The sequence below is a fragment of the Halichoerus grypus genome, chromosome 1, assembly GCF_964656455.1.
Source record: "Halichoerus grypus chromosome 1, mHalGry1.hap1.1, whole genome shotgun sequence".
Lineage (NCBI taxonomy): Eukaryota > Metazoa > Chordata > Mammalia > Carnivora > Phocidae > Halichoerus > Halichoerus grypus.
In genome coordinates, this window is record NC_135712.1 from 208107673 (window position 1) to 208124619 (window position 16947).

A 16947-nucleotide genomic window follows, 5' to 3' on the forward strand; every position below is an offset into this window, starting at 1 on the left:
CCGGGGAGACGGGAGTGATTGACGGCTTTTCTCTGGGGGCGCACTGAGGAGTGGGGCCCCGAGTTCTCGGCTCCTCCGGGGCGGAGACTGGGAGGCCGCCATTTTCACTCTCCGCCTCCAAAGCTGTAGGGAAAGCTTGCAGGGAACAAAAGCTCCCGAGAGCGAACCCGAGCAGATTACTTAGCCCGGACCGGCAAGGGCGGGGCGATTCCGCCTCCGGCAAAGACATTTGGGAACCATGGCAACAGGCCCCTCCCCCGGAAGATCAGCGAGAACAGCCAGCCAAGGCCAAGTTTACCGATCAATGAGAACGGCAGAACTCCAGCGCTAGGGGAATACTGCACATAGAATCCATGGCTTTTTTACCATGATTCTTTAGTCTTTCAAAGTTAATTTTTTTTTTAACTGTCTTTTTTTTTTTGAATTTTTCTTTTTCCCTTTTTCAACCAACATCTTATCAATCCCTTTTTTAAAAAACATTTTTATTTTTCATTTTTAGAGTCATATTCTATCCCTTCATAGTACTTACCCGTATTTTTGGCATATATATATAAGTTGTTCTCTCTTTAAAATTTTGAGATAGTTTCTTCTAACATAAAAATATACCCTAAATCTCTAGTGTATGGTTTTTTCTACTCCCCTGCCTGATCACATTCTCTCCCTTTTTTTTCTTTTTTTTTTTAAATCCTCTTCTTTTTTTTTCAAACAACTTCTTATCAATTCCTTTTATAAAATTTTTTATAATTTTCATCTTTACAGTCATATTCCATCCCTTCATCATATCAACCCTTATTTTTGTACATATATAAGTTTTTCTTTCTTTAAAATTTTGGGAGGCACTTTCTTCTAACAGACCAAAATACACCCAAAATCTAGTGTGTGGCACTGATCTATATACCAGCCTGATCATATTTGATCACATTCTGTTTTTGTTTTGTTTTGTTCTGTTTTTGTTTTTATCTTTTTCTTTTTCTTTTTTCTTTTTCTTTTTTCTCTCTTTCCTTTTCTTTTCCCACTGCTTCAGGTCTTTTCTGATTTGTTTAGAGTATATTTTCTGGGGACATTGTTACCCTGCTAGCATTTTGTTCTCTCATTAATGTATTCTCCTCTGCACAAAATGACAAGACGGAAAAAATCACCTCAACAAAAAGAACAAGAGGTAGTACCGACTGCCAGAGACCTACTCAATACGGACATTAGTATGCTGTCAGATCTAGAGTTCAGAATCATCACTTTAAAGATACTAGCTGGGCTTGAAAAAAGCATGGAAGTTATTAGAGAAACCCTTTCTGGAGAAGTAAAAGAACTAAAATCTAACCAAGTAGAAATCAAAAAGGCTATTAATGAGGTGCAATCAAATATGGGGGCACTAACTGCTAGGATAAATGAGGCAGAAGAGAGAATCAGTGATAGAAGACCAAATGATGGAAAATAAAGAAGCTGAGAAAAAGAGAGATAAACAACTACTGGATCACGAGGGCAGAATTTGAGAGATAAGCGATACCATAAGACAAAACAACATTAGAATAATTGGGATCCCAAAAGAAGAAGAAAGAGAGAGAGGGGCAGAAGGTATAATGGAGCAAATTATAGCAGAGAACTTCCCTAATTTGGGGAAGGAAACAGGCATCAAAATCCAGGAAGCACAGAGAAGCCCTCTCAAAATCAATAAAAATAGGTCAACACCCCAACATCTAATAGTAAAACTTACGAGTCTCAGAGACAAAGAGAAAATCCTGAAAGCAGCTCGGGAGAAGAGATATGTAACCTACAATGGTAGAAACATTAGATTGGCAACAGACCTATCCACAGAGACCTGGCAGGCCAGAAAGGACTGGCAGGACATATTCAGAGCACTAAATGAGAAAAATATGCAACCAAGAATACTATATCCAGCTGGGCTGTCATTGAAAATTGAAGGAGAGATAAAAAGCTTCCAGGACAAACAAAAACTAAAGGAATTCGCAAACACGAAACCAGCCATACAAGGAATATTGAAAAGGGTCCTCTAAGCAAAGAGAGAGCCTAAAAGCAACATAGACCAGAAAGGAACACAGACAATATACAGAAACAGTCACCTTACAGGCAATACAATGGCACTAAATTCCTATCTTTCAATAGTTACCCTGAATGTAAATGGGCTAAATGCCCCAATCAAAAGACACAGGCTATCAGATTGGATTAAAAAACAAGACCCATCGATATGCTGTCTGCAAGAGACTCATTTTAGAACCAAAGACACCCCCAGATTTAAAGTGAGGGGGTGGAAAACCATTTACCATGCTAATGGGCACCAAAAGAAAGCTGGGGTGGCAATCATTATATCAGACAAATTAGATTTTAAACCAAAGACTGTAATAAGAGATGAGGAAGGACACTATATCCTACTTAAAGGGTCTATCCAACAAGAAGATCTAACAATTGTAAATATCTATGCCCCTAACATGGGAGCAGCCAATTATATAAGGCAATTAATAACAAAAGCAAAGAAACACATTGACAACAATACAATAATAGTGGGGGACTTTAACACCCCCCTCACTGAAATGGACAGATCGTCTAAGCAAAAGATCAACAAGGAAATAAAGACTTTAAATGACACACTGGACCAAATGGACTTCACAGACATATTCAGAACATTCCATCCCAAAGCAACGGAATACACATTCTTCTCTAGTGCCCATGGAACATTCTCCAGAATAGATCACATCCTAGGTCATAAATCAGGTCTCAACCGGTACCAAAAGATTGGGATCATTCCCTGCCTATTTTCAGACCACAATGCTTTGAAACTAGAACTCAATCACAAGAGGAAAGTCGGAAAGAACTCAAATACATGGAGGCTAAAGAGCATCCTACTGAAGAATGAATGGGTCAGCCAGGAAATTAAAGAAGAATTAAAAAAATTCATGGAAACCAATGAAAATGAAAACACAACTATTCAAAATCTTTGGGATGCAGCAAAGGCAGTCCTAAGAGGAAAGTATATAGCAATACAAGCCTTTCTCAAGAAACAAGAAAGGTCTCAAGTACATAACCTAACCCTACACCTAAAGGAGCTGGAGAAAGAACAGCAAATAAAGCCTAAACCCAGCAGGAGAAGAGAAATAATAAAGATCAGAGCAGAAATCAATGAAATAGAAACTAAAAGAACGGTAGAACAGATCAACGAAACTAGGAGCTGGTTCTTTGAAAGAATTAACAAGATTGATAAACCCCTGGCCAGACTTACCAAAAAGAAAAGAGAAATGACCCAAATCAACAAAATCATGAATGAAAGAGGAGAGATCACAACCAACACCAAAGAAATACAAACAATTATAAGAACATATTATGAGCAACTCTATGCCAGCAAATTAGATAACCTGGAAGAAATGGGTGCATTCCTAGAGATGTATCAACTACCAAAACTGAACCAGGAAGAAATAGAAAACCTGAACAGACCTATAACCACTAAGGAAATTGAAGCAGTCATCAAAAATCTCCCAAAAAACAAAAGCCCAGGGCCAGATGGCTTCCCACGGGAATTCTACCAAACATTTAAAGAAGAATTAATACCCATTCTTCTGAAACTGTTCCAAAAAATAGAAATGGAAGGAAAACTTCCAAACTCATGAGGCCAGCATTACCTTGATCCCAAAACCAGACAGAGACCCCATCAAAAAGGAGAATTACAGACCAATATCCCTGATGAAAATGGATGCAGAAATTCTCACCAAAATACTAGCCAATAGGATCCAACAGTACATTAAAAGGATTATTCACCACGACCAAGTGGGATTTATCCCTGGGCTGCAAGGTTGGTTCAACATCCGCAAATCAATCAACGTGATACAATACATTAACAAAAGAAAGAACAAGAATCATATGATCGTCTCAATAGATGCAGAAAAAGCATTTGACAAAGTACAGCATCCTTTCTTGATCAAAACTCTTCAGAGTATAGGCATAGAGGGTACATACCTCAATATCATAAAAGCTATCTATGAAAAACCTACAGCGAATATCATTCTCAATGGGGAAAAACTGAGAGCTTTCCCCCTAAGGTCAGGAACGCGGCAAGGATGTCCACTATCACCACTGCTATTCAACATAGTACTGGAAGTCCTAGCCACAGCAATCAGACAACAAAAAGAAATAAAAGGCATCCAAATCGGCAAAGAAGAAGTCAAACTCTCACTCTTTGCAGATGATATGATACTTTATGTGGAAAACCCAAAAGACTCCACCCCAAAACTGCTAGAACTCATACAGGAATTCAGTCAAGTGGCAGGATATAAAATCAATGCACAGAAATCAGTGGCATTCCTATACACCAACAACAAGACAGAAGAAAGAGAAATTAAGGAGTCAATCCCATTTACAACTGCACCCAAAACCATAAGATACCTAGGAATAAATCTAACCAAAGAGGCAAAGGATCTGTACTCAGAAAACTATAAAATACTCATGAAAGAAATTGAGGAAGACACAAAGAAATGGAAAAACATTCCATGCTCATGGATTGGAAGAACAAATATTGTGAAGATGTCAATCCTACCTAGAGCAATCTACACATTCAATGCAATCCCCATCAAAATACCATCCACTTTTTTTAAAGAAATGGAACAAATAATCCTAAAATTTGTATGGAACCAGAAAAGACCCCGCATAGCCAGAGGAATGTTGAAAAAGAAAAGCAAAGCTGGCGGCATCACAATTCCGGACTTCCAGCTCTATTACAAAGCTGTCATCATCAAGACAGTATGATACTGGCACAAAAACAGGCACATAGATCAATGGAACAGAATAGAGAGCCCAGAAATGGACCCTCAACTCTATAGTCAACTAATCTTTGACAAAGCAGGAAAGAATGTCCAATGGAAAAAAGACAGTCTCTTCAACAAATGGTGTTGGGAAAATTGGATAGCCACATGCAGAAGGATGAAACTGGACCATTTCCTTACACCACACACAAAAATAGACTCCAAATGGTTGAAAGACCTCAATGTGAGACAGGAGTCCATCCAAATCCTAAAGGAGAACACAGGCAGCAACCTCTTCGACCTCAGCCGCAGCAACTTCTTCCTAGAAACATCGCCAAAGGCAAGGGAAGCAAGGGCAAAAATGAACTATTGGGACTTCATCAAGATAAAAAGCTTTTGCAAAGCAAAGGAAACAGTCAACAAAACCAAAAGACAACCAACAGAATGGGAGAAGATATTTGCAAATGACACTACAGATAAAGGGCTAGTATCCAAAATCTATAAAGAACTCATCAAACTCAACACCCAAAGAACAAAGAATCCAATCAAGAAATGGGCAGAAGACATGAACAGACATTTTTCCAAAGAAGACATCCAAATGGCCAACAGACACATGAAAAAGTGCTCAATATCGCTCGGCATCAGGGAAATCCAAATCAAAACCTCAATGAGATACCACCTCACACCAGTCAGAATAGCTAAAATTAACAAGTCAGGAAATGACAGATGTTGGCGGGGATGCGGAGAAAGGGGAACCCTCCTACACTGTTGGTGGGAATGCAAGCTGGTGCAGCCACTCTGGAAAACAGTATGGAGGTTCCTCAAAAAGTTGAAAATAGAGCTACCATATGATCCAGCAATTGCACTACTGGGTATTTACCCCAAAGATACAAAAGTAGGGATCCGAAAGGGTACATGCACCCCGATGTTTATAGCAGCAATGTCCACAATAGCCAAACTGGAAAGAGCCAAGATGTCCATCGACAGATGAATGGATAAAGAAGAGGTGGTATATATATACAATGGAATATTATGCAGCCATCAAAAGGAATGAGATCTTGCCATTTGCAACGACGTGGATGGAACTGGAGGGTATTATGCTGAGCGAAATAAGTCAAACAGAGAAAGACATGTATCATATGACCTCACTGATATGAGGAATTCTTAATCTCAGGAAACAAACTGAGGGTTGCTGGAGTGGGGGGTGGGGTGGGAGGGATGGGGTGACTGGGTGATAGACACTGGGGAGGGTATGTGCTCTGGTAAGCACTGTGAATTGTGCAAGACTGTTGAATCTCAGATCTGTACCTCTGAAACAAATAATGCAATATATGTTAAGAAAAAAAAAAAAGAAGAAGGTAGCAGGAGGGGAAGAATGAAGGGGGGGAAATCGGAGGGCTAGACAAACCATGAGAGACAATGGACTCTGAAAAACAAACTGAGGGTTCTAGAGAGGAGGGGGGTGGGAGGATGGGTTAGCCTGGGGATGGGTATTGAGGAGGGCACGTTCTGCATGGAGCACTGGGTGTTATGCACAAACAATGAATCATGGAACACTACATCTAAAACTAATGATGTAATGTATGGGGATTAACATAACAATAAAAAAATTAAAAAAAAAAAAGGACTCAGTTTTGGGGGAGGTCTGGGTGGCTCAGCCGGTTAAGCATCTGCCTTCGGCTCAGGTCATGATCCCGGGTCCCAGGTCCCAGGTCCCGCATGGGGCTCCTTGTTCAGCAGGGACCCTGCTTCTCCCTCTGCCTGCCGCTACCCCTGATTGTCCTCTCTCTCTCTCTGACAAATAAACAAATAAAATCTTAAAAAAAAAAAAGTCGACTCAGTTTCTAGATGGATTGACTCCTGGTGGAGGAAGAGGGGTGACCATGCCAGGCCAAACTGGAACAGGAGGATCTGTTGTCCTCTAGAGGTCGGGGGCTTGGCATGAGAGCACTCATGGAACTGTGACCCTCGTTGACAAACACAGACACTTAAAGGTCACCTCACCATATATAATAGTCTGCCTCCATTTTGATTTTTAAAAAATATTTTATTTATTTGAGAAAGAGAACACGAGCAGGGGGAGGGGCAGAGAGAGCTAGAGGGAGAAGCAGACTCCCCGCCCCCCCCGCCCCCGCTGAGTGGGGACCCCAATGGGAGGCTCAGTCCCAGGACCCTGAGAGATCATGACCTAAGCTGGTCAGACCCTTAACCGACTGAGCCACCCAGGCGCCCCTCCATTTTGATTTTTGACCATTGATTGCAGTCTTCCACCCTTCCCTTGGCACCCCCATATATTTGGTAATTTAAAGAACCCCTTAACCTCTTCACCCCTTGACTCTGATGGGAAGTTAGAATCCTACAGTCCCACCCCCCACCTTTTTTTTTTTTTTGACAGAGAGAGAGACACAGCGAGAGGGAACACAAGCAGGGGCAGAGGGAGAGGGAGAAGCAGGCTCCCCAAGGAGCAGGGAGCCGGATGCGGGGCTCCATCCCAGGAGTCTGGGATCATGACCTGAGCCTAAGGCCGACCCTTAAGGACTGACCCACAGCCCTATCTTAAGCACAGGGACTCTTCTGGGAACAATCGCAAGCTGTGAGCTAGGTTCAGTAAGTTCTCAGGTGTACGTTTTACACTGGATGGAAATTTACATCAATTTTTGAGTGTGTGGCCTAGAGGACTTTGACGTTTGAAAGGCTGTAATATCCCTAAGGCAACTCAATTCTTATTTTCACTGATATAAGAAAAACAAATCATCCTGTAAATTTGGGATTCATCTGGCAACTATTAATACGCTTAACAGATTGGATGGCAAAACTCTTGCACTGTAAAACTTAACGCATTTACCCATCAATTTGAACAGTTTATTGAGATATAACATAATACTATACAATGGACCCCTTTAAGGTATACAGTGCAATGGTTTTCAGTACAGTATATTTAAAAACAGGTGCAATAATCACAATTTTAGAACATTTTCATCATCTCAAAAAGCTCTTACCATTTTCCTCCTCCTGCACCCAGCCCGGGGCAATCGCTAATCTACTTTCTATCTCTATAGATTTTATTTATTTTTAAAGATTGATTTATTTATTTGAGAGAGAGAGAGCACCAGCAGGAGGGGCAGAGGGAGAGAGAATCTCAAGTAGGCTCTGCGCTAAGGGTGAGCCCCACATGGGGCTCAATCTCACAACCAAGAGATCAGACCTGAGCTGAAACCAAGAATCAGATGCTCAACCCACTGTGCCACCCAAGCGCCCCTCTATCTCTATAGATCTAAATATTCATTGACTTTCCTGTGAATGAAATTATATAATAAGTAGTCTTTGTGGTTAACTTCATTTACTCTGTTCACTTCGTTTACATTAGCATAATTTTTTCAAAGTATATCCATGTTGTAGCATGTATCGATACTTCATTTGTTTTTGCAGCTGAATAATAGCTCATTGTGTGGATTATGTTTTTTCCTTTTATTAACATATAATGTATTATTTGTTTCAGGGGTACAGGTCTGTGATTCATCAGCCTTACACAATTCAAAGCGCTCACCACAGCACATACCCTCCCCAATGTCCATGCACCCAACCTCATTGTGTGGATTATTAACCTTAACCTTAAAAATAAAACCAGCAGTTATTTTACCAGCAACAATGGGATTATTCGAGAATAGCAGAGAATCGCAATTTGGAACAAGCAAGGTAGGGCAAAACCAAAGGCAAGGTAGGAGAAATAGGAAAGGTCTTTTATGAAAGAAAGATGAGAGTGGGAGGGCTTTTGCAAACAAAAAGTCTATTGGATAAACTGGGAGTTCAAAGATAAGGGCTTTTCACTGGTGGAGTTGTGACAGTCTCTCATTGGCAATTGCCAAGGGAGGAGAAAAAACTTTCTTCCTGCTGCTGGGGTAGTAAAGTAGCTAAAGTAGTATGAACTTGCAAGGTGCACCTATTCCTGTGGAGTTTGCAATTGATCACGAGTGCTAGGCCCGGGAGCTCCCCCTGCTGGCCTCCTGACACCATCGTAAACGAGGTTTCCTTTTATTAATTTGCACAGGATATATAGCGTGTTTTCCTCATCCATTCCACCCATTAATGGACGTTTGGTTTGTTACTACCTTTTGACTCTTATGAAAGCTATTGCTGTAAGCATTCATGTATAAGTTTTTGTTTGGACATGTGTTTTTTATTTCACTTGGGCATATGCCTGGGAGGGGAATTGATGGCTCATATGGAAATTCTACATTTAATCTTTGAGGAAATGTCAGACTGTTTTCCAAAGTGGCTGAATCACTTATAGTTCCACAAGCAGTGTGTGAGGGTTTCAATTTATCCATGTCCTCGAATACACTTATTATTCTCTCCTTTATTGGGTCTAGCCATTCTAGTGGGTGTGAAGTTGCATCTCATTGTAATTTTGACTTGCATTTCCTTGATGTGCGATCATGTCCAGCAAATTTTTCATATACTCTTGGCCATTGGTATATCTTCCTTGGAAAAATATCTGTTCAGCTGCTTTGTTATTTTTAAATTGGGCTATTTGACTTTTTATTTTTGATTTGTAGTTCTTTATATGGTATATACTTGATACAAGTACCTTATCAAATATATTATCTCCAGAATTTTCTTCCATTCTGTGGGTTGTGTTTTCACTCTCTTGCTTTAAAACATTTTACTTTTAACTGTGGCCATATACACATATCATAAATTTAACATCTTAATTATTTTAAGTGTATGTAAGTAGTAGGTTAAGTAGATGTAGTACACTGACATTGGGAAACCAAACTTCAGAACTATTTTTTCATCACGCAAAACTGAAACTCTATACCCATTAAACAACAACTCTCCATTCACACCTCTGTCCAGCCACAGGCAACCACAATTCTATTTTCCTTTTCTATGAATTTGACTACTATAGGAACCTCATATAAGTGGAATCATGTAGTATTTGTACTTTTTGGACTGGCTTATTTCACTTAGCATATTGTCCTCAAGGTTCATGCATGTTGTAGCCTGTGTCGGGATTTCTTTTCTTGTTAAAGCTGAATAATATCTCATTGTATGTATAAACTACATTTTGTTGGTCCATTCATCCCCTCATGGACACTTGGGTTGTTTCCATTTTGGCTATTGCCGATAATGATCCTATGAACAAATGTGCATAATGCTCCTACTTCTCTTTAGATCAAATAAACCTTTTTGCCTTTTACTAAAAAAAAAGTATAAATTTCTGAGTTCATGTTTTGAATTCTTTGGAGTATATGTACAGGGGAGGAATTGCTGGATCATATAGTAACTCTGTAATTTCTGAGGAACCACCATATTGTTTTCCATATTAGTGGTACAATTTTACATTCCCACCAATAGTACACAAAGAATCCAATGGGTGTGTTCATTTTCTTTCTTTTTTTAAAGATTTTAGGGGCACCTGGGTGGCTCAGTCAGTTAAGTGTCTGCCTTCAGCCCAGGTCATGATCTCAGATCCTGGGATTGAGCCCCACATCGGGCTCCCTGATCAGTGGCATGTCTGCTTCTTCCTCTCCTTCTGTGATCTCTCTTTCTCTCACTCTCTCCCAAATAAATAATTTTTAAAAAGATATTTATTTACTTATCTATCTATCTATCTATCATCTATCTATCTATCTATCATTTATAGAGCATGAGCAGGGGAAAGGGCAGAGAGAGAGGGAGAGATTCTCAAGCAGACTCCACACTGAGCCCAGTGCAGGGCTCAATCTCAGGACCCTGAGATCATGACCTGAGCCAAAATCAAGAGCCATCCAGGTGCCCTGGATGTGTTCATTTTCTTGATAGTGTCCTTTGGAGCACAAAAGGTATTAATTTTGATAAAGTCCAAAATATCTTTTTCTTTCTTTCTTTTTTCTTCTTCCTTTGTTTCTTTCTTTGTTTCTTCCTTCCTTCCTCACTTCCTTCCTTCCCTCCCTCCCTGTTTTTGCTTTAGGTGTTGTTGGGGAGGAAAAATTTTTTCTCTAGCCTTTAAGATTCTTCTAGGTGGTCTAAGAATTAAATTGACATGAGACAAATTAACAGGAGAAAAAACGAAGTTTAATTACTATGCACATGGAGACCCAATAATAAAATTGAGACCCAAAGAAAAGACAAAGGCATGAAGCTTTTATATGTTTCAGACAAAGAAACATGAATCTTTGAGGAATTAACAGTATAATGAAAACTTATTTTGGGGAGCTTCAATTAATAAGGAATTCTAAGCAGAATTTGGCCTGGGGTAGTAAATTAATAAAGGTGACTATATTTGTTTATATTATAGGCCCTAAATCCCCGTCTCTGACAATAAGGATGTCTCTCTACCTCCTGCCGCAGGGAGAATACTTTTCGCTTGGGGGATTTATTTCCTGCTTTCTGAAGATGAAGGAGGGTCAGAGTGTTCTTCCTGCACTGAACATTTCTTAAGTAAATAATTCAAAATAATCAATTTGGGGTGGCTTGTCCTGGGCCCCTACAATGTCATATATAAGAATTATTTGCCAAATCCAAGGTCATGAATATTTCCTATGGTTTTTTTTAAAAGATTTTTATTTATTTATTTATTTGACAGAGAGAGAGCGAGCACAAGCAGAGGGAGCAGCAGGAAGAGGCAGAAGGAGAAGCAGGCTTCCCGCTGAGCAGGGAGCCTGATGCGGGGCTCGATCCCAGGACCCTGGGACCCTGACCTAAGCCGAAGGCAGACGCTTAATGACTGAGCCACCCAGGCGCCCCCAAGAATGTCTACTCTTGCTACTTTTATTCAACATGGTATTCTAGCCATGTCAGTTAGGCCAGAAAAAAAAAAAAAAAATTAAAGGCATCCAGATTGGAAAGGAAGGAGTAAAACTCTATTCACAGATGACATAGAATATCCTCAGGAATCTTCTAAAAAACTATTAGGACGAATAAATGAGTTCAGCAAGATTGGAGGTACAAAATTAATATACAAAAATCAATTGTATTCTTATACACTTGCCATAAAATATATTGAAAATGAAATTAAGAAAACAAGTCTATTGTAAGAGTGCTGACAACACTGACTCAATCTTTGGCCTTCCCTCTTGTTCATCCCCGTGCAGTGACCTCCCTTAACCTATGAGTTCCAGGCACCTCAGAGGTTAATGTGTGCCCTGACCAGAATGTGGGAAGCCTTGTTCTGATCTTCCCTAAAGTGGCTCACAGAAGGCCCCACTTTAGATATAACCAGTAGAGATAACTGGTGCATGGAGGGTGCCACTTTAGATAACTACCCTGTGGCCTTACCACCATGTCCCTTGCTCTATAAAAGCTGGGGATTAAAGTCCAGACTTGGCAGAGAATAGCTGCACAGCACGGGGATCATTTGTCCGCCCAACTCCTCCCTGTCAGTAAATTACCCTAAATAAAACTCTGTGGAAACAGTATGGAGTGGTTTGCTTCATCCTTTGGTCTTTAAGTGCCTTCTCAGTCTGGAGGATACATTACTGACCCTCCTTCACCTTCTAACATCTACTTATCATAGCACCTATAAAATACATAGGAATAAATTTAACGAAAAAAGTGCAAAATGTAGACCCTGAAAACTACAAAACCTTGTTGAAAGAAACTGAAGAAGATCTAAATAAATGGGAAAACATTCCATTTTCAGGGTCAGAAGACTTAATATTGTTAAGAAGTCATTTCTCCTCAACTTGAACTATAGATTCAACATAATCCCAAACAAAATCTTAGCAAGTAATTTTGGATAACAACAACTGATTCTAAAGTTTATATAGAAAGGCAAAAGACTCCAGGGTGCCTGGGTGGCTCAGTCAGTTAGGTGTCCGACTCTTGATCTCAGCTCAGGTCTTGATCTCAGGGTTGTGAATTCAAGCTCTGCATTGGGCTCCATGATGGGTGTGGAGCCTACTTTTAAAAAAGAAAGAAAGGCAAAAGACTCAGAATACCCAACACAATACTGACAAAGAGCAAAGTCACAAGTCTGGCACAACCTGACTTCAGGACTTACTATAAAGCCACAGTGATCAAGACAGTGTGGTTTTGCAAAAAAAAGAGAGAAATAGATCAATGGAACAGAACAGAGAACCCAAAAATAAGCACACATACACAGTCAACTGATTTTTGACAAAGAAGCAATGGCAATTCAATGGAGAAAGTCCCTCCAACAAATTGTCTTTTCAACAAATGATGACAGAATGCCTGGACAACCATGTGCAAAGAAATTAATTAGACACAGACTTTACAATATTCACAAAAATTAACTAAAAATGGAACTCATAAAGCTAAATGTAAAATGAAAAATTTTTAACTTCTGAAAGATAACATAAGAGAAAATCCAGATGACTTGGGTTTGGCATTGAGGTTTTCAGATACAACACCAAAACCATGGTCCATGAATGAAAAAAATTGATAAATTGAACTCCACCAAAATTAAAATTTTCTGCTTTTCAAAAGACCTTGTTAAGAGAATGAAAGGACAATCCAAAGACTGGGACAAAACATTTGCAAAGTACGCATCTGATAAAAGACTGGTATCCAAATTATACAAAAAATTCTTAAAACTCAGTAAGAAAACAAACAACTTAATTTAAAGATAGGCAAAAAATCTGGAAAGACAGCTCACCCAAGAAGATACTCAGATAGCAAACACATGACAAGATGCTCAACACCATATGTCAGTGGGGAATTGCAAATTAAAACAACGAGATGCCACTATACACCTAGTAGAGTAAAATCCAAAACACTGACAACAAAAAATGCTGGCAAAAATGGGGAACAACAGGAACTCTCGTTCATTGTATGAATAGTATGAATAGAAAATAGTACAGTTGCTTTGGAAGATAGTCTGACATGCTCTTACAAAGCTAAACATAGCCTTACCATACAACTCAGCAGTCTCACTCCTAGGAATTTACCCAAATGAGTTGAAAAGTTATATTCACACAAATGTTTATAGCAGCTTTATTCACAACTGCCAAAAACTTGAAGCATCCAAGATGCACTTTTCAATAGATAAATGGATAAACAAACTGTGGTACATGTATACAACTAAATGCCATTCAGTGATAAAAAGAAATGAGCTATCAAGCCACACAAAGAGATGGAGAGACCTCAAATGCATTTTAGTAAGTAAAAGAAGCCAATATGAAATGGCTAGATACTATATGATTCTACCATATAACATTCTGGAAAAGGAAAAACTATTGAGATAGTAGAAAGATCAGTGGTGGCCAGGGATTTGGTGGGGCAAAGCAAAGAAGGGGAAGAGAAATGAATAAATGAAACACAAGGGAATTTTAGGGCTGCAAAACTACTGTATGGTACTCTGATGGTGGATACATGACCTCATACATTTGTCAAAACCTATAGAACTATAAAACACAAAGAGTGAGCCCTATTGTGAACTATGAACCTAGTTAATAATAATGTATTAGTTTATCAACTCTAATCATCATCAAATATAATACACTGGTTCATCAATTGTAACAAATGCACTACACTAATGCAAAATGTTAGGACTCGGGGAAACTGTGAGCCAGGGGGATGGGGTATATGGGAACTCTGTAATAGCTGCTAATTTTTTTGGTAAACCTAAAACTGCTCTGAAAAATAGTCTATTAACTAAAAAAAAAAAAAATGAACTACCATTCCATGGAAGATTCATAACTGTGTAAAAATGAAACCTGATATACAATAGTACATACATTATGATGCCATTTGCATAAAAGCACAAAAAAATAAAATATATTGACATAGGGATGCATACACAAGTTACAAAACTATGAAGAAAAGCAAGGAAATTGCCTTATAATTCATGACGCTAACTCCATCTGGAAAGAGATGGGGTGATTCTTCCCTTAAGTATCATCTTGAGTGAGATGGGTGGTATGAAGGCTTCTTCCAAGTCTTGATCTGATTGACATTATACAGATTCCCTATATAATGTTTCAGTTGACTGTGCAATTGTTTCATATATCTTCCACATATGTAATATTTTAGTAAGTTTCCAGAATGTAAAACTCAGTATAAAAATAAATCTCGGGGTGCCTGGGTGGCTCAGTCAGTTGAGCGTCTGACTTTATTTTGCCTCAGGTCCTGATCTCAGGGTCCTGGGATAGAGCCTGGGTAGGGCTCTGTGCTCAGTGGGGAGTCTGCTTGAGGATTTTCTCTCCCTCTTCCTCTCCCTCTGCCTCTCCCTCTGCTTGCATTCTCTCTCCCTCTCAAATAAATAAATCTTTAAAAAAATAAAATAAATTTCAGTGCAGTTTGAATCTCTAGCAATAAGACACTGGAAGTAAATTTTAGAAGATATCATAGCTATAGTTTTAACAAATTTCTATTAAAGCTAATTTTCTTAAAATCCTAAAATATGTCTAATGAGGGCTATTAAATGGTTATAATGGGAAAACTATACATTGAATGACATCAAAGTATCATGAAATAAATGTTAAAATGATGTATGTCCTTAGAAAGGAGACTGAATATCACAATGATGTAATCACTCCCCATGTGGATCTAGCGTTTTAGTGAATTCCATTAAGTTCACAATCAGGTTTTTGTATTTTTTTGTTTTTGCTTTTTCTTTTAAAGATTTTATCCTTGAGTGATCTTTACACCCAACATGGGGCTCAAACTTACGAACCCGAGATCAAGAGTCACATGCCTTACCGACTGAGCCAGCCAGGTGTCCATGTTTTGTTTTTGAGCTTTAATTAAAACTCCTTTTAAAAACCAAAGCAGGGGCACCTGGGTGGCTCAGTCGTTAAGCGTCTGCCTTCAGCTCAGGTCATGATCCCAGGGTCCTGGGATTGAGTCCCATGTCGGGGCCCCTGCTTGGTGAGAAGCCTGCTTCTCCCTCTCTGCCTGCTGCTTGTGTTCCCTCTCTCGCTGTCTCTCTCTGTCAAATACATACATACATACATACATACATACATACATACATACCAAAACAGAATACAAATGTCTAAGAATAGCCAGGATTTTCTATAGAACACTTTGAGAGTGTCATGGGACTGAATGTTTGTATCCTCCAAAATTCACATGTTGAAATCCTGCCCTGCGTTGTGATGGTATTAGGAGGTGGAGCCTTTGGGAAGTAATTAGGTCATAAGGATAGAAACCTCATGAATGGGGTTATATGAAGAGACACAAGAGAGTTTGTTTATTCCCTCTGCACTCTATCATGTGAGGATACAATGAAATCACAGCCATCGGCAAGCCAGGAGGCAGATCTTTACCAGACACCAGATCTTCTAGCATCTTAAACTTGGACTTCCCAGCCTCCAGAACTGTAAGAAACAAATGTTTGTTGTTTAAGTGACCCAGTTTATGGTAATTTGTGATAGCAGCCCAAATGGACTAAGATAGGGAGGCACTTTCCCTAGCATACATCAAGGCTTTTAAATCTATAGTAATCAGGACAATATGGTATCAGTAGAGATATGTACAAGTAGACCAATGGAAAATAGGAATTTCTGGAACAAGGGCATCAATTTAAAATACATGAACCTATGACAGAACAGGTAATATAAAAATGATGGACATTTTAACACAGAGAAATGACAAGTGGTTACCTACAGTAGAATAATGAATCACCTGCCTATCATATCCATATACAAACATTATTGTAGAGCTACCTATGAAAGACAAAGATAGAACACTTTCAAAGTTACAGGCAAATGTTTCTTTATAGCTTCACAATAGGGAGAGCTTTCTTATATAATAAAATAAAGGAGGCCCTTTCTCTACCTTTGTGGAGTGTGTGGTTGACTCACCATGTTTTCTCACAAGACTTTTAGAATCAAGTGATTCTTGGCCAAGAAAGAAAAGCAGAATTGTCCCATTCCCCAATGGATTCAGATGAAAACTGGTAATAAAATCAGGTACATCTCCAAGAAGAGACACTGGAGAAAAACCAAGCTGGGTCTATAAGGAATCACACATGAGATGGCCCACATATTTATGCTCCACTGTGGTAACCAACATCTTACCAGGCCACAGTGAAAACATCACCACAATCTCTGAATAGTTGGGCATGTTTTATTGGGGAAATCATTTTTCTCTTTGTTTCTATGCTTCTGCACTAGTAGGTTGGTTCAGAAATAAATATGTGAGATCTTTAGTTTGGGGGGAAAAAAGGAAGAGAAGAAAGTAAGCCCAAAGAGATGGACAAATTCAACGCTATTAAAATTAAGAACAGTCCAGGGGCGCCTGGGTGGCTCAGTCG

General features: G+C 39.3%; 1 pseudogene; it reads left to right on the plus strand.

Moving 5' to 3' along the window:
- Window positions 1-16496: 16496 nt before the first annotated feature.
- Window positions 16497-16652, plus strand: LOC118533572 (large ribosomal subunit protein eL39-like; annotated as a pseudogene).
- Window positions 16653-16947: the final 295 nt, after the last annotated feature.